The 23,241-nt window shown below is 45.8% G+C and overlaps 1 long non-coding RNA gene across 2 annotated transcripts; it reads right to left on the bottom strand.

Moving 5' to 3' along the window:
- Positions 1–4,051: 4,051 nt before the first annotated feature.
- On the bottom strand, positions 4,052–20,573 carry LOC137851353 (uncharacterized). Of its 2 annotated transcripts, none has more exons than XR_011093128.1 (7): positions 19,705–20,573; positions 19,232–19,324; positions 17,924–18,011; positions 16,790–16,960; positions 15,790–15,993; positions 11,171–11,363; positions 4,052–4,175 (listed from the first exon to the last, which is right to left on the bottom strand). It is a non-coding gene; the product is annotated as an uncharacterized lncRNA (long non-coding RNA). The 2 variants fall into 2 exon arrangements; XR_011093129.1 differs by having other exon boundaries at positions 15,790–15,990.
- Positions 20,574–23,241: the final 2,668 nt, after the last annotated feature.

The raw sequence follows: 23,241 nt of genomic DNA, 5'->3' as shown, positions 1-23,241 counted from the left end.
TTTGCACCACTATCTCTCATCTAAGATTTCAAGTATCGAACATATCATCTAAAGGCCCCTTGAGATTTAAGACTACCTATGAGGGAGGGTACGAAATAAAACCAAGAGAAGCAATCTTGATTGTAATGACTGCTACTCTGAAACACCGATGTGATAAACATCTGGCTAAAAGAGAATTTTGCTCTGTATATACCTCTGTTACTGAAAAAAAGGACAGCCATACCTTTTAATGTCTATAACAACTTCCTTTTCACAGGTTGATACTGAAGAACGAATTTGCTTCCTGTACACTAGGTTTCAAGGAATGCAACCTCTCTTTCTCACAGGACCAAAAGAGGACCTTAAGTTACTTCCTCTTGAAGTTGTCATAGGGAGTTTCACAGTTTCTGCATAACGACAAGAATCAGTTTAGATTGTCTGCAGGTCAGTAAGATTTCCTTTATTGTTTGTTATTATATCCAGGTACCTCGATCAAGGAAGCCCATTTTGGTGGGCACTTTCCAGATCCAAGACAGTTTTTTTCGCTCAAGGTATTCTCACACTAAAACAGCAGAAGGAAGTAAGAAAAAAAAAACAATTATGGAGTGATTAAGTGATTTTTTTTACAGTGTTGCAAGACAAGTTGGTGAGCAAGATAAAGTCAACTGGAGTGCAAAGTGGAGGCAGTATGACTACTGCACAGTATTTCATACTAGACATGCTCTGGCACTGTGAGGTGTATCAGCACAAAAAGCTCAGAGGAGGAACATAGTTTCAGTTTGAAGTATCGAAACAGAAGACCTACGAAGTTCCTGGGTCTGCAGCTGATCTGGAGATTGAGTTTTGCATTGGTCAGCTAATCTCTCAACCTGCTTTTCATTTCTTGAGTAAGGAGAAATGATCAACTCACCAGTGTATTGTAGAGGGGCTCGTTAGCTAGGTAGATCTTTTTCTAACCAGAATATTTTTGGTCATAAGATGTCAGAGAAATGCAAATTAAGTTATTTGCTCAGAAATTCAGTAACATCGTTGTGTAATGCTTCCTCTTATATTCAGAATTTCCAAGTCTAGCAAATACTTAAATTAACATGCACTTTAACCTGGAAATAAAGTGAGATCAAGTATCTTAAAGGCTGTGACTGGATCTGCTTAGATGCAATTGCCTCATGATACCCAAAGTTGCCTTTTAACAGAACTGATTTCTTCCTCAGCTGACACACAAGGTAATTTCTGAAGCCAGTTGCTTCTGACATTGTTCCTGTTTCTGAAGCCAGCTCTTTGTTAAATTGTCACTTGATTCACATTTGAATTGGTGATTAAAATAAGTCTTAACTTATCTGAGAATTCTTACGTTAGAAAGCTTTTCCGTCGTTCTGTTTTCTTCCATTTCAACATTAATCTTTGTTAATTGGTTACTTGGGAAACACTTCGTGAAATTCGGTAAGCAATCCATAATCTTGCAGAAATCGTTGCCAGTTGTTACTACATTTCTCGTTCCTTATGTTGGGACTGTCTAGAAGAATTCAAGCACTGCACAGTTTAATAACCCCGAGTTCTCCGTAAACATGGTAAGTGCCGAAATACTCTTGAATCATCATAAATCTCAAAACTCTTAATATTATAAAAATTGTTTATGGTGACAGGAGAGATAATTCTGTACAAACACTTGCAGGTGGTATGATACATGTATTGTCTTAAAAGTATTTGAGTATTTCAGCTGAATTAGTGCTTCCTGGCATCTTTTGTGCAGAGATGAAAAATACTTCAAAGACAGACACTTCACATATACATTAGTTGGAAACAAATGCAACTTCTTGGTAGTTCTTTACTGTTTGTTGCTGAGCGAAGTGTTCCCAGGGTCATGCTGCCAGTGAAATCCGAGATGAAAACTCGAAGTCTCAGATTGACAGTGAGATTACCTGGTGCGGTCTGTGCTCTTACGCAAAGCAGAACTGGTGCTCTGATGTTGCAGCTGAGGCAGTTTGTGTGCAGAACCCTGAAAAATCTCTACTGTAGGTATTCAGAGTTTGTAAACCACTAAGCTAAGCATTAAACAACCAATATTACCTAATGGCTGTGATGAGACAATTATTGTTCTTCATTAGTGCCAAGGATATCGGAAATCTATTGGAAATTGCCATAACTGAAAAGGAAAAATCAGAATTTCTGCTGAAGTCAAAGCGTGAGCAAGTCACTCCTGTGTCTGCCAGTGCTGTGTTCTTTCAGTTTGCGATTTTAAGCTACCTTCTGGGTAAAAATGAAGAGACATTCAGAGCAGAATTTGTTGGGTGGCATGGTTTGCAGAAAATAGGAGGGAAATGCAATGAGCCAGGACAGCAGCAGGGGAGGCAGAGCAGGGTGATACCGTTATGAATCACGGCTTAGAAGCCAATCCCAGTGCCTGTAAGAAGTGCAAGGAAGGAGCAGCAATAGCCTCTTAGCAGGGAGAAGGATTTCACCGGCTTGTGATTGCCCCGTTTCATAGTCCTGCAACCCGAGCTGGCCCTTCTTGACTTTCAGTGTCTGCAGCGCTGCTATTTCGGACAACTGCATGTTTGAATGTGTGCCTGCATTAACAGCTGCTCGTGGGGAAGCCGTGCTGGTTCCTCTTATAGAAGAATCCTGCTGCACGTAGGTTATCAGACATTTAACCAACTGTGGGCAGAAGCTCCTTGTAAAACACTATTTCTGCTCTATTAAATTATGATTATCTAAATATCAGAAGGCAGGAATGCTGGTGAAGGATCAAGTACATGCAAATATATCTCATTTTCCGTTGCCAAAGAAAAAAAAGAATAGATGACATTCTCTTAATGCAAAGCAAGAAGAAAATCGTAGTTAATTTGTTATGACCTGCAGAAGGTGAAATTCTCATTAAGCCACCTTCCCTAGTAAGAGGAGTTTTTCAGGTAACATTATAACCTCTGGCAGGTAAGTTTTCTCGTTGAAAGTGGCGCAGTGTGAAGGCAGTAATGCCTAAAGGTTGCTAAAAATGCTTAAACAGGCATGAAGGCAGCTGTAGCGGCTTAATGAAGCATACACATTGAAAGAAAACTGAATAATAAAGATAGCTGACTTCTGGGAGGCCGTGTGAAATGCTGTGTGCTCTTCCCCATATCGTTGTCTCCTTGCAGGCTGAGTGCTGGCCTTGCCTGTTTGGTAGAGACACTGAGGTATGGAGACACCCATAGGTCTAAGCTGTCAAGAACAGCTTCTGTAGTGAGCACAAATAAAAATGAAATATCTTACTAAAAATCACGTCAGCCTGTGTGAGGACTACTCCATCCTGCCAGACGTTTTGTTACAGAACTGGAGGTTTTCCCATTTATGGTGCTGGTTCGAGGCCTTGTGGCAGCTGATGAACACCAGTGGCTAACGTGGGGCTTGAACTGAAGGCTGTTTCCAAAAATTTTTAATTACAGTAGAAGTCCGGGCTTTTTTCTTTGTTTCAAAGTTCAAGGAACTTTTATTTAATCTAATGTTTGCTAGAATTATAGCCTGCAAATGTACTCAGATAATGAGCATGTGTGTGTTCATGCTCTGTGCGCTCCTGTGCCAAAATGAGGTTTCAGAACAGCGAGCGAGGCCTCCAGTGAGATCAGCTTGGAATAAGTCGAATTTAAGGAATTCTGGTTTTTGTCATCTCTCATCAGATTGCTGTTTAATCAAACATCAGCTCACTTTTTATTCATTGCACTGACTTCCTAACCTATTTTCTTGGTCCCCACGTACAGTTTTGGGAAGTGTAGGTCCTGTTACCTGCCTCACAAAGCGGTGCTTCACTGACCGAGCTCCATTAGTTTGACAGTAAGTGAATCCCTCAGTTTCACAACATGAATCAGTTCTCCTTGTTTTTTTTTTAGTGTCTGATTTACAAAGTGATCAACTCTTGTTGGTATGGTACAATTTGTTTAGCTAAGGACTCGGTTTGCTTGTCCAGATTTGACATGAAATGCAGGAATGGTTGGGGATCTGTTGGCGTTGGGTTTAACTGGTCCTCCAGAATCCCTGGATTCCAGAATCGCCTCTGTGGGTGGAGCAAACAGCCTTAAGTTTAAAAGGAGATCTGGCAATAATGCTGGAGGGGTGTCTGTTCCTTAAATTTTCAGGCTTTCCAGGATCCTGGGAATGGCATTTGGCGTCACTCTGCCAGAAGGACAGTATCTTCGTAGAAGATCTTGGCCTTTATGTATGTTCTGAAATTCAAAGGTAAAAAGTTTAGAAAAGCTCTTTTCTTCCTCCAGGCAGCAAGCTGTGCTTCAGTAGAGCAGTTAGGAATAAGTTATGCCCATCCTTTACATGTATTTTTAAGCTAGAAAAGCAATCTAACAACTATTCAGATTTAAGGCTTAGCTCAAGTCAAGGTACGAGGCCACAGACTTTGTTTCTCGCCTACACCCAGCCACCTCCAGCTTTGTTCCTGGTGTGCTCTCCTGCCCCTGCACTAGTGCTAGCACGCATCTGACCCCAGGGTCCTGGCTCAGGAGCTGTGCCAGCCAGCCCTACCAGAAAGTTACTCCCACTCCCCCAGCATTCTTCCCAATTCTGCTCCTCCCCGTTGTTTCATCTCCTGCCCTCCACTCCATGCTTCTGTGGTGTTTCACCGAGGCTGGAGATCACCCCATTTCTTTTTTTTGCCAGGAATTCTGTTCGTAAAACACATTTCCTCCCCAAAACGTCTTGCCGTGCCCGTTGCTTACAGTACTCTCTTCCATCTTACTGGAACCACGGTACTCTACCAGGTGTCCCCATTTGTCTGTGCTGTGGTGGGGAAGATTTCCCATTTTGAAGAGCGGGTTATCGGTCAGCTCCAGGTCACCAGTTCACAGCTGGCACTAGCACTCATGTTTTTCACTTACACTTTCCTGTAATAATACTGCAAGAAGTCAACCTTGCTGTATGAGCCTTGGTTTCAGTTTTACTTCCTTTCTCTGGTGATATATTTGATTCTTTTGGTACCTTCGCTAAACTAAACTAAGTCGTGCGGGCACTGGAACAAGCTCCCTGGGGTAGTGGTCACAGCACCAAGCCCACGAGAATTAGAAGCATTGGACAGTGCTCTTAGACATTTACTTTAATTTTTAGGTCATCTTGTGTGGAGCTGGGAGTTGTGCTCAGTGATCCTTGTTCCTTGCAACTCAAGATGTTCTGTTCTATTTAAGAAGCATTCTCCAAAAGTTTGCTAACTCAGGATCTGAGGTTCGATGCAGCTTTGTGGCACGTGAAGGCAGAATGCTGAAAGTAATGGATCAAAAAAAAAGTAAGGGGAAAGAATCGGAGAGAGAGATTAGCAACTTCCTTAGAAACTGCAGATATTTCTGAGGAAAACTGGGCAGACGTGGACATACTCCAGGCAAGAAGAACAGTTTTGGGAAAAATGTTTTCATTTTCATTCTTCCAGACACAGATATCTAAGTGTCATTTTACCAGAGCTCTTGAAATGAGAAAAACATTCCCAGTTTTGTAACAAGAAGCATACGCAGAGCTGGAGCTTTTCCTCTTGACTAAAACTGATAAGATTTTTATTGGGAACATTATTTGTAACATCATTTAAGATGTTTATTTGTACTGGGGCTTGGAAGTCTGTGTTTCTGCAATGCTGCTGTGTAGCACAAGCAGTGTCTGGTTCTGACTTGACGCACGGAGTAAGTTTAGAATGTCAGGTTCTAAATTAAGTATCAGAATATGTGATTTCTGCATCTATTTTTTATATTTGGGTATTGGATCGGGCGCTTTTTCAGCTGCTTGACTTTACCCAAAGCCAAGTTCAAATGAGGCCGTTCAATTCTTTATTCCCTGCTTTCTGTTTTTTGCTTGCTGATACTTTTTTGTCACTTGAATCTCAGCCTCTCTCGATGCACAAGAAGGATTGTTGTCAGTACTTAAATTAGAATCTGCCAGCAATCCCAGGTCGGGATTTATTCCATGACTTCAGTTATGCAAGCGTGAATTGGATACAGCCAGGGGAGGGGATGTGGAGCAGGCTTTTCGCAGCTTAATCTCTGTGTGTTAGGGCCTCTGCAATCCCATTCTGGTTGTGCAGAGCATTGTGTCGGGTGGGACAGGTCTCTTCTCTTCACCTAGAAAAGGAAACGGACTTTTTATGGCTGGAAACCCCTTACAGAATGGAAATGAACTCTATTCCCACTACAAAGCCAGATGCCAGGCAGTCTGGTTATAGTATTGTCACGTAATCAGCACTTTATTTCACACTCATCTTGGTCACTGTCTGACTCAAAAGGTCTTTGAAACCAGGGGGTCAGTTGTTCCATTTAATTTTCTCAGGTTTCTGAAAATATGTCACCTTTAGGAGAAGTTAACATTTAAATTGATGATTTGTACCTACAAATTGCTCCAAAACTGAGGAGCAGCCATATGTAACGTAGCAGAGTAGCGTAGAAATAGTCTCCCAGAAGGTGGAATAGCAGCGTCACTGCTGGTTTCTTACAGTCTTGTGGTTGCCAGGATCTCTATGGAAGAGAACAATCCTGGATTCTATGAATATTGAAGCTATCTTGTGATAAATCTCAATAAGCTTCATTTGAAATCGCAGATATATTCCATTTTCTTTGTTCTGGCGATCTCACGACATAAAGCTGTTATGTCTGACTTGCAGTTTTGCTAGAAGCACTGTCAGCAAAATCTCCCTTGTGTTATTCTTGCACTCCTGCCTAACTCCTAGCTAACCTGCTGGTGAGTGTGACAACTTAAACAGATGATGGCTCGAGGTTTTTGAATGGCAGAAAACGTTTGTTTCTTTATCTGTACCTTTTGTTCTTTAGATTCCTCTTGTCCCTGAAGAGTTTGCTGGAAATACGCGTTCCACAGTGAGTCAGCACGGCCTGCTGGATGGAGCAGGAGGCAGATTGGGGAGTTATAAAGCCAAGCAATTGCTTGCTGTGTGGCCTTAGAAAACCTGCTTAACCTCTGCTTCCCCACCAATAAAATCAGCATAACTTATAAATCTTTGAGTGATGTTGTCATTAATATGTGCAAAGCTCCGAAACTGGTCGCTTGCAGGCTTTTTTACGTGAATTGTGTTAATTGCACCCAATATGTGCTATGCGTAATCTAATGACAAAGGAATGTATATTCCTTGATATGTCATTTATTAACCTAATTGTTGCTTCCTGTTATTTCCTCGGCACCCTCAGGCATGCATGAATTGCAGACAAAAGCTTTGATCTGTCATCACTCACCAGCTGAGACTCCTGCACCCGTGCATGAAGTCCCATTGGGTTCAGTGGCTGTGGGCAAGAGCAGCTGATGCCCAGAGATGATTGAGATTCGTTATCATGGTGAAGTACTGAAGACCTCCCTGTTTTCATCAAGATGTAATGGAAATGGAAGAAGACAAAAATACAGAAGCCGAGCCAGGTGTCTGGAGTTTCCTGACGTTTTTAAGAAACACATTCTTGAGGTCAGTGCCTCTGGCTTGGCTTCAGAGTAGGCAGAGTAGGAAGGATTATGACCACGGCACTTCCCTTTCTTCTTTCTGGTGGATGTAGGGGCTCTCACATTTCCCTGCTGAGCAGGGAATCAGTTTTCATTCTGGAAACAAGTCTGGCAGCAACAGGATGTAAGAGCTACAGCCTCAGAGCTTTGGAAAGTCTTCAGTGACATTTCACTACCCCTAGCACATCATTTAACGACAGCGCTTGATGGCCGGGTCCTAAATCCAGCACCCAGTCGCAGAAGTCAGGCCAGATGTTGCACCTGTGTGTGCATGAAGCGAGGGGAGAGCTCTCCAGCCATGTCCTGGACGAGCTGTGGATTTACTTTGCTCAGAGTGCTCCGATCCCCCAGCTATTCAAACTTCCCCAGGGTGATGATTAACTTCTAAAAGGGGGCTGCTTTATTTACTGCAGCATTTCCAAGTCTTACTTTCTCTGCTCCCTGGATTGCTGATCCAGGCACTCACCCAGGATCATGTCTCAAAGGTCCCGTTCAGTTCTCACCTGGCCCTTGCCTGCACCAGGTCCTGCGCAATACGGGTTGGTGCCAAACATCCTCACAGCCATGGTGGAAGCAATAGTTTGTGGTTATCCAGAAAGAAGAGAGCAGGGGAATTTGGGAGGCAGGGGGAGCAAAAGCAATGAAGAAACAACTCCCAAGACAGGAGGGAGGAAGAGTAAAGGGAACACAAAAGAGAAAAGGGAACGCAAGGTCCTGATGGCAGGTAGTGCTTGATGAGGCTTTATTGCGGTTGGACAAGTCCTCTCTGTGTGGTGGTAAAATTATTAATATTTATGATTCGGGATGTCTGACTAAGAAATTTATGCTAGCTAAAAGAACATTCCTTCCCTCTAAAAGAAAACATGCTGTGATTGTTAGGGAGATTGCCTTGATTTTGGTGGAGCTTTTCATGCAACATGAGGGACGAGTCTCGCATGGAAGCAGGCTGAAGAGTGTTCTCAGAGCTACAAGAGGTGTAAGCAGCCAGTCTTGGAGCTCCTGCGTAAGCTTTGTTGTTTCTGTTTTCTTTTGTGTTGTGCTCTATAAAATGTCTTTTACCACAGATTTTATTGCACTGGCTTGGGGAAAGGTCAAGTGTGAACAACCTGGACATCTCTCATTGGGTGTTTATGTCTTAGCCTCCACTGGCCCCATGGACCACTCAGTGATGTCACTTCTTGATTGTTAAATTTAAAAATAGAGAAATTTTTCTCTCTCCAGTCAAAGGTTCATCTTCATTTAGAGCAGTTGAGTCCTTTGCATTCCCTTACTTGGCCGCCTGCTCGTCTTTCATGAGGATAAACATAGAGTTTGAGGGAATTTCCCAGGTGGAAACTCCCTGTTCTTTATGAGAACGCTGTGTGCGATGTCTGCAACAGCCACTTCACTTTGCTTTCAGGCCAGTATCCTTTTTAATTAGCTTCATTGTCTTTCTTGGGAGGAGAAGAAGGCTGAGAAGAGGATTCACCGGCCCCTTAGTTGTCCAGATTCCAACCTCCCTTTCCCCACCGTAAATCCAGAGTACCTCCACTGCAGCTTTGACATGACTCCAGCTTTTGGCTCTGAAATTGCCACTCCTCATCGTCATGAGGCCCATGGTGCACCCAGATATCCGGCACAGATTGACAGTGCTGTCCAATAAACAAATCCATTCCTTTCCAGCTGTATGAATTGCGGGCAATTCTCCAGCGATCCACAGTCCAGAAAAATATTTTGGGATATGAGCTGCTCATTAGTTCATCGGAGAGATTTCCATGCTTTAGCTGGGCAGCTAACTCAGAACAAGTAACTTATTCAGGGGGTTTTGTCTTTGCTGTTCCATGAATATAAATATCTGGGTGTAATTAATGATAGAAACACAAAAGGCTGGGAATCCTGAATGATGGTTACTCTGAATGGGGAAGAGATTGGTAAACTTACATTGCTCAAATCCTGTCCATGGCAGGCCATAGCTTCTTAAAACCCATTGAAAGTGTAGATTCCTCTTCTAAATACAAGATAAACATTTTTTTTTTTTTTATCACCAAATTCTCTTCCAGGACTTTGTACAAGCTGTAAACCAACAAATTTCTGTGCAGTCACAGATCACAAGCTCCAGCAGATTTTTATCAGAGCCACCCAGCTGCACAGCCCATGTCAAAGACCAAGTCCTGCGCTCTGCCAAAACTAGGTTGCTGGGTTTGATTTTTTTTTATTATTATTTTTAATGAGCCAGTTCTAAAATGAGGTAATTGCCTGCTTTTGCAAGCCTAGATGATAGAGACACTGCTTTGGTTGAACAATACTGATGAACAGACTGAGCCATTCCAAAAGTTCTTTCAGTTTAGGTCACTCAGCTCTGCAACTGCAAAACAAATTTAGGTTTTAGAAGTGATGAATCTAAAGTTTACTAGTCTTGATCCTTTTCTAAGCAATTTTAAGAAAAATTGCCATAACAAGTGCACGGTGCAGGTCTACAGCCTGTTCCCTCAGCCCTTGCAGACACAGGCACTGATGTGCTGGAATTCAGCAGCAGTGCCTGTGTTGCTAAAAACTGCCTGCAAAAAAAGTGCAAGATCATTCTTAATGCACGGAGCTTGGCTGCTTGGTGAGGATGGCTAAATTAAATATTGATTAAAACGCTCTGGTTGCAACACCTTTAGCTTTAAACACTGCATGTGTTTCATTTGTATTGCAAAAATTAAGGTGTCCCGGAGTTTTAATAATGGGCTGGTTTAAGGAACAAGTCCTGGAAGGAGGAAAATTCTTCTGAGTAGCGTGTTGGAAAGCAAATGAAGGTAAAGGCAGCTCTCCTTAGGGCTGGGAGGGTGGGTCAGCCATCTCTGCAGAGCAGAAATCAGAAAGTCTAAATGAACTAGACCAGATGCATCCTTCTGTATTTACACGAAGTAGAAGGCCATACGATTCAGGGAAGGATTAATAACTGCCTCACTGGGAACAATGAATTCAGATTCTGTGAAAAATAAAATAAAAATTCAGTTCTGTAGTTCCCTCACCCCACTCTAACGGCACCCTGCCTCATGTGTTTTCAGTGACTTTGTCTCTACTTTCTGTGCTCATTGATCATTTATATTACTCTGAAGGCCCTTCTGTGAGAAAATGATCTTATCCTGAAAGTGTGCTTCATGGGTATTAAACGGGGAAAACATAAATTCGGAGCTGTTTGCTTAATTTACCTGCCAGGTATCTTTTCTCCACAGAGCACAAAGGCCAGCGCAGACTCTGTAAATCACAGAGGAGTTTCAGAAAGGCTGATGTGCATGAGATTATCATCACAACAGTCTTCCAGAGCCCTTGCAAGTACTGGGTTCTTGAGAGGAAATGGCTCCCATTCTAGCTAGTGGCAATAGAGCTTGAGGTTTGACCTTTTTTCTTTCTTTAAGAACTTCTCCCATCCCCCTTTTTTGGGGATCTTTATAGTTACTGTGAAAACAAAGATGTAGCAGGTATGAAGGGAGCTTTGTAACACCGAGACAGCGGGGTGTGTGAAAACAAGATTTTGTGAGGAGGTGGTATTCACGTGCATGACTGTATGTTCGAGAGAAATACGAGTCAAATACAGAAAGGATGTAAACATGGACGTGAATAGACTAAACCTGGCTGGTGTGTGCTGAGAAAGGAAGCCAGGAAAAAGGAAGTAAAGCATGGAAAATCGGGCCAATTCTGTCAAAGTCAGATTAGGCAAACAGGAAGCAAACAGACTCGGAGGTGATGGGGTTACTCCGGATTTAAATACCTGTTTAACTGAAAGCAGTGACTCCACACTTCTCTGTGTTCTCCTGGTTCTTTCCTTTGTACAACATCTTCCCAGCACTGTAACGTGTCTGATTCACCATTTCTCAAATCACCTGCAGCTCAGCGATCCCCAGCTACGAGCCGGACCAGTTTGTGTCGTTCAGACATCACCAAGTGTTAATCCCTGCAGGACACTAGAGATGAGATTGGTGATGGCAAGGCTTGGTAATAATAACAGTGATAAATGTTGTGTGTCTTTGATAGGAGCTGCACCAGGAAGTGAATTGTTTCCGGAGAGATACCAGCTGACACCAGGTGCCCAAGCCACAGTTTGCAGAAGGCAGCAAGGTATTTGCTGTAGAGAGCACTGGGCCTAACGAGACATGACGCTCCTCATGCTACACAGAATGAAAAGCTCAGACAACAAAGCTGACCTCAGTATTCCTCGTTCTTTTAAAAGCACTGTGCTGTATGGACAATTTTCATTTTCTGCCCCAAAAGTTACTTTGACCTGTTTGTGGCATTAACTTACAACCAACTTGGCGATTTCTTCCGAAGCATGCCCTTCATTTTTGATTTATATTTTAAAACATCACCAAAATGTTAGCAATAGTATTAAATAACAGCTATCACTTGTACTATCCAGCCCTCAAGCACAAGGTTTGCTGTGAGGATTGTCACCACACAGTATGCCATGACCCTCTCAGGTCTTTCTGTCCCAATGGCAAAAGCAAGGAACTATTTTCCACCCTAAGATACACCCCCTGGTGCGTACTGCAAAGCTGCATTTTACAAAGCTTTCATTCTGTGCGGGCTTTTATGACCAGCCACATCCCCATCATCCCCGAGTGCATTCTAGTAACGCCTCGGGCGCTGTGTCTAGCGTCTGTCCAGTAGGGTTTGTTCTCCCCCTGTTGCCATGCTTTACAATTGAGCTATTCAAAAAAAAAGAAGGCTTTCTAGGCAGTGTTTCCTGCCATTTTTCCTCAAACTTCCCTTCTTCAGATAACGCCCGTCTTCATTCAGATAGCCAAAGCAACTTAGCAGGCTACTCAGTAGCTTCGACACTTGCAGTTGCTGTGTGGGAAGATACAGACTTCTTTGGGCTCAAAATAGCTCTTCTGTGAACTTGTTTGCTGTGGCCTTTTCCTGCCTCCTCAGACCTCAAGTAGTTCCCCGAGTTGGGGTGTTGGAAAGCTGTCACTAAGCTCAGCGGAGCCTTCTCAGTAAGTTTTCCTCAGTGTCTTTGCAAAAAGCTTTCTCTCTTTGAGTGCAATTTTTCCATCGCCCTCCCTCTGTCCGGCTCTGTTAGGAATGGATCAGTTGGGAAATAAAAGACCCCGATCCTAAGGGGAAGGGGTGCTAAGGGGAGGGTCAGCCCCACTGGAAGCTGTCACTTCTCACATGAAACCCGCTGATTGAGAGGGACGTAAAATGCTTTCTGTGCCATCCCATGAACACAGTTGAGATTTTAGAATTTTTGCATTCTTCTTGTAGGTCAACACCGAGGCCTTTCTGGGTTTTGTCTGGTTTGGGTTTTGTTTTTTCTAAAAGGATGTGAGAAAAGATGAGCTGCTTGTCTGGTGATCAACTATTAATTGAACATGAACTTGGAATTCTTTCATCTAAGAGGGGCCTGATCTTCAGACCAGTAGGTGCTGGCCTCCCCCCACTTTCCCTGGCACAGTGTATATTTATCAGGAGACAAATATCTCCAAAAAGGGAAAATGAGACATTTTTGTGAGGAAAATAATGCAGTTGGAATTGTCTGACCAGGTCTACATGGTCCCCACAGTGTGGAACCACACGGCACATTTAGAACAAAAAGAAAAATCTCACTCAAATTACAACTGCTGAATTTCTGAAAGAGAAGGAAGTTGTGAAGACACGGCGAGTTACTGGGGCTGGAAGCTGAGCGGTATCTTGAGATTAACACCTCTGAAATGTGAAATGCATCCCTAGGGAGATCAGCTTTTGTGTCTCCTGCAGTAATGATTGCCCTTGAGCTGACCAGTGACTTCCCACATTAAAAAGCAAGAAGAGTTCAGGCTTTCAGCTCATGTGGTCCATCCTGTGACTGCGGTGTTTTAATGTGTGGCAGGAGAGATGGTGTTAACTTCAATTCTGGAGCAGACTGTGAGCAACTAACAGGAACAAATTAGTTCAGTGGTAAAAAATTGTGGCCCTTACCTTCTTTGTATCATTCAAAGAGAGCAAAGGGGTGTAAATCTGTCTGAAGTATCCCATCAAATCCTTGTTGGCTGGTTCTTCACCACCCCTTTTGCCAGTTACAGCTAAAAAAATGCTCTCAGCTGCATAAAGGTGCCGAGGACATCACCCTGCCAGCCAAGTCTGAAGAGGTGGGTTAAAAAAAATGGCCCTTGTCATTCTTACTGCCTCTCCTTCACCTGAATCCAGACTGCATTCAGCTGAGAATTTAATGTTTTATCTTCCCATTTTAATCTTTCCTTGCAGTCGTGAGCAGCCCCAGCAGGTTTTGGCCACTGCTGCCAGAGAGCAACCCGTGCCACCAGCCATCCAGGTGTGGGCACAGCTGTGCTGCGAGTAACGGTGACAGCAAAATGGGAACCAAGAGGAAAAAGGATTCTTATGCTGGGAGTAACTGCAGAGTATTTAGGGAGAGGATGTGGAACAGCCAGAGCCACGCTACCTTGCTGTGTGTTAGCTTTCACTGTTAGGCTACGTTGTCTTGAACATTGCTAAGACTTTTCATCTAGTTCCCAAATTGCTTGGTGAATGCCAGAGAGGTTATGCTGGGTGGGTCGGAGGGTTGGAACCATCGCTTTCTCTAGTGACCAGCTGCAGAAAGAACTAGCACAAAACTGACAAAGTGCCTTCTACAAAATCTCCAGTGTTAAAATGTCACTGGAAGGAGAAATGGGCTGACTTTAGCTGGTTGGCATCTGGGAGAGGCTCAAGAAGGCCTGAAGCTGTTCCTTGCCATCACAGGGGCATTTGGGAATTTCCAAAGAGCCTCAGAGCACTTGGCTTCCCACAACCACGTTGCAAATTCTCTGGATGTGGCTCTGGATGTGTCTCCTTACAGCCCTTCCTTGGGACTCCATCACGTTTCTTCACTGCCCTTTGTTACTCTGCATGGAGTTACACGGCAGAGCAGCCGTGTAACCCCACCAAAACCCACAGAGAAAGGGTTAGGAGTAACACAGGGTTAAAAACACACCCTGCTGCACAGCTGCCTTCAACCAAGGGAGCAAAAGCCTTCCTGGAGGTCCTCAGTAACAATCCCACTGCTCGAGATCCCTGCCTGGATCCCTGCTGTGCTCTCTGGATCCCACTGCCCTCTCTGGTTTCTCACATCCTGTCCCCAGCCATCAGTGCCCCCAGGGCATCCTCTCGGTGCTGAGAGGGGAGGATGTCCCTGCCAGGCTGCTAAAAACATCTTTCCTCAGAAAGTGCTCCAGAAAAAAAAACAGCACTGCTTTCCTGAACAGGGCCACTGTACTCAAACCAGGCAAGGGAAATTTGGAAATCGCTCTAGCAAAGCCTGCGAGCTCTCAGACCATGAGAGGGAGCCTTTAAAATGCTCTCCGTGTACAGGAAAGCCTTTTTGGCTCCTGGAGTTCACGGCTGGCCCGTCCTGGTCGCGTGGTGCTGGCAACCAGCAGGCTCCCATCCTTCACCGGGTTTTGGAGCTGCTCTTATCTGTGTTTGCATTCCAGGTGCACAGCCTCTGAAGGAGCCTGCTCCTGCCTCTGCCTGGACGCAGACAAAGGGGTCTCCTTGGCTCAGTCACAGCTTTCTGTCCCCTCAGCCTCGGCATTTCCTCTTAATAAATCATTAGGCTTCAAAAGGAATCACACGCAAGAGATCCTACACAGTTTGTGGGTGCTAGTCGTTACACTGTAGGCCTTAATAAATGGTTTTATCTCACGGAGATAAGAGCAGCATTTCTGATAAACCCGTGGCGATGACACGGGAAGTCCCACAACAACACTTAGACCTGCCTGCAGCTCCAGCAAGAGAGACAAAGTACCCAACGTTTGCACAGCCAGCTCTGCCGCTGCGGTGGCTGTCATCGGGCTTGGTTTAGGTGCAGTTATTCTCTCCTGTGGCCTAATTTCACGTCTGTAACGCTGGGGTCTTCACCTGAGAAAAAGCCAACACCTTGCAGTGAGGCAGAGCTGAAGACATTTGAATTTCTTACGTACAGGTCTAGATTATTGAGCAGTCAGCCTTGGAAGAGATGGTCTTACTCAAAGTGTTTAACTTTCAAACTCCCAGTCTTCTGCAAAACAACCTTATTATTTTGTGTTTTGTTCCTGTGGGTAGTTACAGATGCAGGACAATTTGAGGACCATCTGGATGAGCTGTTCTTCTCGAGCTGTTGCGTGGAAATCTTCTTGAGCTTTTAAAAATGTTCTTCATGGATAGCGTGTAACGTTTTGATACGCAGCCCTGCTTTTGGAAGACAGGCTGGAATGTTTTTATCTTTCAGTTTGCAATTTTTCTTACTGTGCAAATACCCCTAGACAAGATCTAATCTTTGCAAGAGGCCCTTTCAGGCTTATAACCAAGGCAGGCTCTGACCTATAGGGACACCCTTTGAAGGTGCCTGGAGGCATTGATCTGCAAACTCACCGAAACTCGACCATCTGCTCAGTTCCAATATTGACAGCCTCTCCTCAAACGCCCCAGCATCCACCCAGTGCAACTTGTTTCTCCTTCCCTTGGGTGGATAATGGCTGAGGAGGCTGCATGTAACACATCAGCCTGGTTCACAGGACTGTTACTGCTTTCTGTCAAAGTGTTGGCCAAAGGGAGGGACCCCGCAGGCAGTTTCTGCTAAGAAAAAAATAACAATAAACAGGTTTTTAATGCAATCCCTTTCATTTCCCAAGTATGCGAGAAGTCTGTTTCTTTTAGAGGAGAAGAAATGAAATAGGAGTGACAGCATCTTGGAGCTGGGAACAAAGGCATTATCTTTCAGCCAAAAGTCTGCACTAGGGCGGGGGGTGGGGGGTGGGGATTTTTCCTGCTGTGAAGAGCTCTCTGTTTGTCTGTCCTTCCTTGCTATCTCCTCTCTCTCTGCTGTGTCTGCGTGTCTTTGCGATTCGCACAAACCACCAGAGATAGCACTGGAATCGCTCTGCCTTTGTTGTGAGTTGCTTGGTTCCAGAAGGGAGCCTGAGCCCTTCTGTAATGATGGGAAGTGGCGATGTCCAACCACTCATTTATGTGGTAATAGCTCTAAGGACACAGGCAAGGAGAGGACTGCAGCTCTCATTTTTCATTAGACTCACAAGCTGCATGTAAATCTCTGGCCAAACAGGTTCTTTTTTACAGGTCTGAGACAGAGGCAGCAAATGTAGAAGCAACAGATGGAGCAATTGCTTTGGATTCACCTAACTTTTAATAAAAATCACTTTAAAAGAAAGCTAAGGATGCCTGCGGACCACAGAGGGTGGTGCAAGGGGAGAGGTGATGTCCTTGGTGGGGACAACACCAGGTATGGAGCACCTGAGGCCAGAGAGGGATTAGAAAGTGAATGAAATGTGAAACGTTGCAGGATGACAAACATCTCCGCTGAGCTGCTGAACTTCAGTAGCCAGCAGAGGTGAATATTATCCCCCAGGCTTACTTCCTGTAGGTCTTCCTTGAGAACTGAAGGTAGAGATGGGGTGGTTGCTTGGTGAGCAACGTCCTCTCGTGGGAAGGTGGCCGAAGGCTTGTTTCAGAGAGGCCATCCTGGCGGGCAGCCGTCCGGGGCTCTCCTCCTCAGGGATCTCAGCTAGGGTCATGCACACCAGGTCTGCAGTGGGAAAAGTAACAAAAAGAAATCCAAAACACAGCCATGTGGATTTTTTTTTCCTTGCCTTGTCTTGTTTTGTCTTGTCTGACAAACCTGTCCGGCTATCCCCAAGCCTGAGTATCTTCTCTGCCACACAGCCCCACACCACCAGCTCCCTCCAGGTTAGCTGAGCCCTGGTAGGGCGTGAACGTGGTTAGAGGTGGGTGTGGTGTTCTGCGTGTCTTTATCAAAATCAGATAGCAGCAGAAAAAAAGCTAATTACGCCTTTTAACTGCTGTTGCAATCTCCTCTGTGGAAGGGAAGTTTTCACATGAATATTTCTTGCATTAGGGGTGAAATCAGATTCCCCCGTCCCGCACTTGCTGTGTTTGGAGCGTGTCCAAAGGCTCTTTAAAACAGGCATTCCGACTGGAATATGTCATGGACTATTCTCGCTCCCAGCTCTGACGGGTTTCCAACGGGGAGCTGGAATGCAGACCTCCCAGCCACACGCAGGAGTGGCCGCGTTTGGGGGGCTCACATTACAAGCGAGAGAAAACGAGCCCAAAGGCAGGGCCAACGCCGCGCGGAGCTGACAGAAGGAAACGAGCAAATGCCATGTGCAGTGTGCAGGGAGCGCAGCAAATCCGCACCGCTGCAAATCTGCCTTTAATGCTGGCCAGAGCTGAAGTGAGTGCAGTGATTAGCCAGGATTTACACAGGCATGCTTCACTAAAAAAGTTCTCTTTAGTTCTTTAAAAGGCAAAACCCCACAGTGGAAAGGTTTGGCCTGCCTGAGGAGTACGGTGGAAAGCAAGGAGAAAGAAGTGTAAATCTATATTTTCTGAGCTATTGGTAATCTCATTTCATTCCTTTGTTCCCCAGGATTGTTTTATGCAAACAGACCCACCCCCTCCCAGCAAACATTCCCGACTCCCTTCGGGATCATGGCAGATTAAACCTGGAATGTCTTTGAGAGCTCACCTTAAAATGGTTCTGCTTTCACCTGTTGGCTGTCCCGAATATTAACCAGAACAGGCTGTGATGATGATAAAAACGTTGATTTCTCTGGCTGTGGAAAGAGCGACATTATGTAAAGCTGGCTGATATTTAATTTGCAAACTGAATTGCACCTATTTAGGGAGGGGAAAAAAAACAAAAAAAAACAGCAACGCTCATATTGATGAGAAATCCTGCATTTAAAAACATTCCTTATTAATGATTCAAAACATACAGTTCCGAGGCGTTGTAAACAAGTTCAGCACTCTGTACGCTAATCCATAACCATTATCATATGTAGGGAACAAGAAGTTACTCACAAACAGATGTTCCTTCTGCCAAACCCATTCATTTAATGCACATTTTACTTTCCAAGTCCTTGTTAGCAACTTTCTGTGGTGGGCGGATTACATGAAAGGATGGAAAAGCAGGGATTAGCTCGCCTGCGAAGGAGCAATGTCTTGGTGCTTGTTCTGGAGTCTTTTCCATCCTGCCTTGTAGTGGAAGAGTTATTTGTCCTGGACATATTCTTGCCCTGAAGGGCACTCCGCTTTGTTTCCAGATGCTGCGAGGCACCAGGAGATCCCAAACTCGTTCAATTAGCAGAGAGCTGCATCATTAAAGGTGTTCTGTGCACTGGCCGGTCATGAAACGAGGCGTTCGCAAATGCTGATGCCCAGAGAAGGCAATTACCTTGCCACGAGTTACGGGTGAGCTTCCAGGGAAAGGTACGCCAGAAGCTAGGGGTGGAGGAAGAACTGCTCAAAGCATGACTAATTTCAAAGTTACCTCATGTTCCCAGGGCCTGGATCAGCTGGGTTTTTAGTAACTCCAGCTGATTTGTGGGCAACCTGAGCCACTATTAAATGCTCTGCTTGGATCTTTTACTTACGTCCACATGGAATTTCTCTTGCAACTTGTAACCACATCTACTGTCCTTTTGCAACAACCACGTAAAACCCTATTGGGTAGGTGTAGATGGAGAAAAGATGCTCCCTCAGCCTTCTCCGGGCTTAAACAAACCCAGTTCTCTCATCCCTTCCTCGTGCCTCACGTGCTGCAGCACTTTGACCATCTCGGTGACCTTCTTCTGGCCTCTCTCCAATTTGTCAGTGTCTTTCTTTTACCAGGAGCCCAGATTGGGCACACTAGCTCAAAAGCAGTCTTATTTATGCTAAATAGAAGGGTTTCTTACAAGGAACAGGACTGTCATGAATTAAAAACCTATCAGGCTGTGCTGAGTTCTCCGAAAACTCCATCACCACAGTTAGCATCTATAAAACCATCCCTTACTTGAACGCCTCCTGAGCAAGCCAAGGGAAAGAAGCCAGAGCCAAATTCTTCTCAGTGATATTTAGCAAAAGGATGAGAGGCAATGGGCACAATCTGAAATACAGGAAAGTCCATTTAAACATTAGAAAAAAAAAGTCTTAATGCGAGGGTGATCCAACGCTGGTAGAGTTCACCAGAGGGGCTGTGAGGCCCTGGCACAGGCTGCCCAGAGAAGCTGTGGATGCCCCATCCCTGGAGGTGCTCAAGGCCAGGCTGGATGGGGCTTTGGGCAGCCTGGGCTGGTGGGAGGTGTCCCTGCCCATGGCAGGGGGTGGAATTGGATGATCTTTAAGGTCCCTTCCAACCCAAACCATTTTATGATTCGACGATTTTATGACTGCTTCTTCAAAACCAAACAACACCAACACAAACCTACCCATAGAAGCCACAGAAAGCTGCTCCGCATTTGGTCTGGAGCGGTGCAGGGAACCCACCTCAGGAGGCGTTAATGGGCGAGCAGATCGGTGATAGAGACCACAGCACCGTTAGGGTTAGGTCGGTGTTGCAATGGGAGAGAACGCCCCAAGTGAATCCCGCACGTGGATACAGAGTTTCACAATGGTCTTATCAACACGAGATATTTAAAATAAATAAATAGGTAACTTAAAATAAATAGGTAACCAGGCACCAGGCTGGTGAGCCTGATTTCCATCCCCCCGGTGGCAGCAGAGCCGTAAGGACACACGGACAAATGGGATGTCAAGGGAAAAGAGTCACCTCTGTGTCCACAAGGGGCAATCCTGCCTCATCAGCCTGCCACAGCTCCTTGAGGGCAGTAACAAGGATGGAGATAAGTTGAACATAAAGGATTTGGATTTTCAGAAAGCTTCCTTAGGCTCTGAGGATCCTAAACCACCACAGACCTCAGAAAGTGTCCTTTGTAATTCGAAAGTGGAAAGGAAAGGCTGGTAAAATTTAAAGCAGCAGTTCCCTGGGTGTGCTGGAGAGCTGGAGCTTTCCTTGAGAAGAAACAGAGGTCCTGGGATCAACAACGGGGCTGAGGCATTTCCATTAGGGCCAGGCATTTGCTCCAGCCTCCTGGCCAACTTATTTGAGCGTCTTTTGCCATTATGTGGTTTGCAGTCGGGTCCCAAAGGGAAAGAAATCCTACGTATGCCCTTTGTGCTCTTCGTAGTGTATTAAAGAGGAAAAAAAACAACAACAAGGAGGTTGGGGGAAACCTTTGTGTTGAGTTTCCTTCCAAACGGGGCTTTTTTTTGGTTGTCTTTGGGTATTTTTGCCTTTTGTTTTGTTTCACTGGTTAGTGTCATCATTCATCTTTCCTGTTTTCACTGTAGGACTTCGGAGATGGTTCACAGATGTGCGCTGGAAAGCCTCTCCCTGGAAATTAAAAGGTAGCCTGCTGAATCCTGCACACAAACAGCCTTCGTTTGTGACTCGAGTTAGCTTACTGCTAACACAGGAAGACGGAGGAGAGATTTCACTGGATCTTGCTGCTTTGGTTTCCCTTTTCCCTGGAATTTTTAAAACTGCCTCCCGATACTTGCGCAAGCCCCTGCACAGGATTTTTACCATAACATCACGGCTCAGTTGGCAGGCTTCCCCACAACAAGTCTTTCCTCATCCCCTATTTTCTCCAACCTTTTGCTAAACCCAGGGGAACTTCCTAATCGACACAACCTGGTGGTGTTGCTGTGTTTGTTTTTGTTTGTTTTTTTTTTTTCCTTTTCCTTCATTTCCCATTTACAGCAGCTTATTGCCTTGTTCAAGTTTCTGGTTTTGTTGTTTGCTGCAAAGAACCAGGTCTTTTCTGCCTACAGAGACATTCCCCTGGTCATTCCCTAGTCCATTGCCCTTCTCAGGATCCCCGGCCCTCTCTCAAATTTCCAGGTCTAAGCAGAGGAGTTTCTGCCACACCTGCTCCACAGACAGAGCATCTTTGGAAATGCTGAGCCTTTATCTTTCCTAATTTTGTAGCTTTCTGCTTCAGACAGGGCACCCTGCTTTGGTGGAAAGCCACGATTCTCTGGGCCAACAGTGACAGCCCCACGCCATCTGACCACTTAAGTCATATTCCCAACTATTTCTACAAGTAGGTACCATGTCATGTATTTTCATAGTATCAAAGAACCATGGAATGGTTTGGGGCGGAAGGGACCTTTAGGACCATCTAGTTCCAATTCCAACCCCACTGTCTTTCACCAGCCCAGGCTGCCCAAAGCCCCATCCAGCCTGGCCTTGAGCACCTCCAGGGATGGGGCATCCACAGCTTCTCTGGGCAGCCTGTGCCAGGGCCTCACCACCCTCACAGTGAAGAATTTATTCTTAATATGTAACCTAGATCTACTTTCTTTTAGTTTAAAGCCATTCCCCTTGCCCTATCCCTACACCCCCTGACACAGAGTCCCTCCCCAGCTTTCCTGCAGCCCCCTTTAGGCACTGGCAGGCCGCTGTAAGCTCTGCCTGGGGCCTTCTCCTCTCCAGGCCGAACACCCCCAGCTCCCTCAGCCTGTCTGTGTAGGAGAGGGGCTCCAGCCCCCTGAGCAGCCCCATAGCCCTCCTCTGGGCTCACTCCAACAAGTTCATGTCTTCCTTGTGTTGGGGGCCCCAGAGCTGAACGCAGGGCTCCAGGTGGGGCCTCACGAGAGCAGAGCAGAGGGGGACAATCTTCTCCCTTGCCCTGCTGGCCACGCCGCTTTTGGTGCAGCCCAGGCTACGGCTGGCTTTCTGGGCTGCAAGCACATGTTTCAAGGTCACATTCAGGTTTTTGTCCCCCACTTCATCCCAGCATGTGGTAAAACACACACGGCCAGACTGTGAACCATTCACTGGAGACAGCGGCAGACAGCCCCACGCCTGCTGTCCCACCAAGCGTGAGAGTTAATGGTGTCCCTGCAGAGGAGCTGCACCACGGCTCAGAGCAGAGAGGTGGCTGAGGATCAAGCGTATCAAGCATCTCTGGAAACTGCATGGTGTTATTTTCATTAGTTTCCGAGCTCGGTAAGCTGGGATTGACTGAATGCTCTCAGGGAGTTCAAAACGAGAAGGGCTGAATCACAGCAGACTCACTGCAGGGATCGAAGGCGACTGCAGGCAGAGATCTGCGTGAGTCATCCCAAAGAGAGAGGCCAGAGAGAAGGGTGGGTGTGCGTTGTGCTGAACTACGGATCTCTTGTGGGAACAGGAGCTTCTCGGGAGCTTTTGCTTTGCTATTCTGGTGTAAAAGTGAAGGAAACCTGATCTGTACGAAACTGCTGCTTCTTCCACGCTGATATCCCAAATGTGTGGAGAAAAATCCCTGCTGATGGGAACACGGTGCCTCGTGCAGTGGGGCCATGCCTTGCACAATGTCCCTTGCAGTCCCTGGGTGACCCAGCCGTGCCCCACACGCTTCTACACTTGCCAGCACTGGCAGGGAAGAGGGCTAACAAGAGCTAGGTGACTTGACAGGGGATACCTACCTGGTCTCGGTATTTTTGGTGTGCACTGAGGGCCTGCCAACACCACTGGATGTCTGAATCCCACACATCAGCGTACCACACCCCTTGTGCTCTGGTGGTAGCTGTAAGGCTGACCTCACCTAGTTCACAGTGAGTAGCTGCTGGTCGAACACAGCCACCTCCAAGCCTTTTTTTGAAATCCCAGCAGGGAGCTGGCTGCCCCATCCCCTACACAGCGCATGGCTGCTTAAGCAGGGCGTGGGGTGTCCCGTCGATCCTCAAACCAAGCAATAGTTCCCAGCCCGGCAGGGAGGAAACGAAGGGCAGAAATTACAGTAAACCTGTCAAAAGCATCCCACGGGTTTTTGTATTCCTGCAGAGGAGCCCCCAGACAGACCTCAGCACCTGCAGACACCTGCCAGCCCCCTTAACCCCCCCCAGCAGGGGCTCAGGTGGTATTAACCTGCTCCCATAGCATACCCCTCTCTGCCTGCCCTTATTTTCCCAGAGTTTGACCACGAGCCCTGCATTCCTCCGTGGCAAGGCTCCTCCATATGCAAAGGAACAAAG

Source organism: Anas acuta, chromosome 2 (assembly GCF_963932015.1).
Source record: "Anas acuta chromosome 2, bAnaAcu1.1, whole genome shotgun sequence".
NCBI lineage: Eukaryota > Metazoa > Chordata > Aves > Anseriformes > Anatidae > Anas > Anas acuta.
Note: the sequence above shows the minus strand (reverse complement) of the source record. Positions and strands in the feature narration are given on the sequence as shown.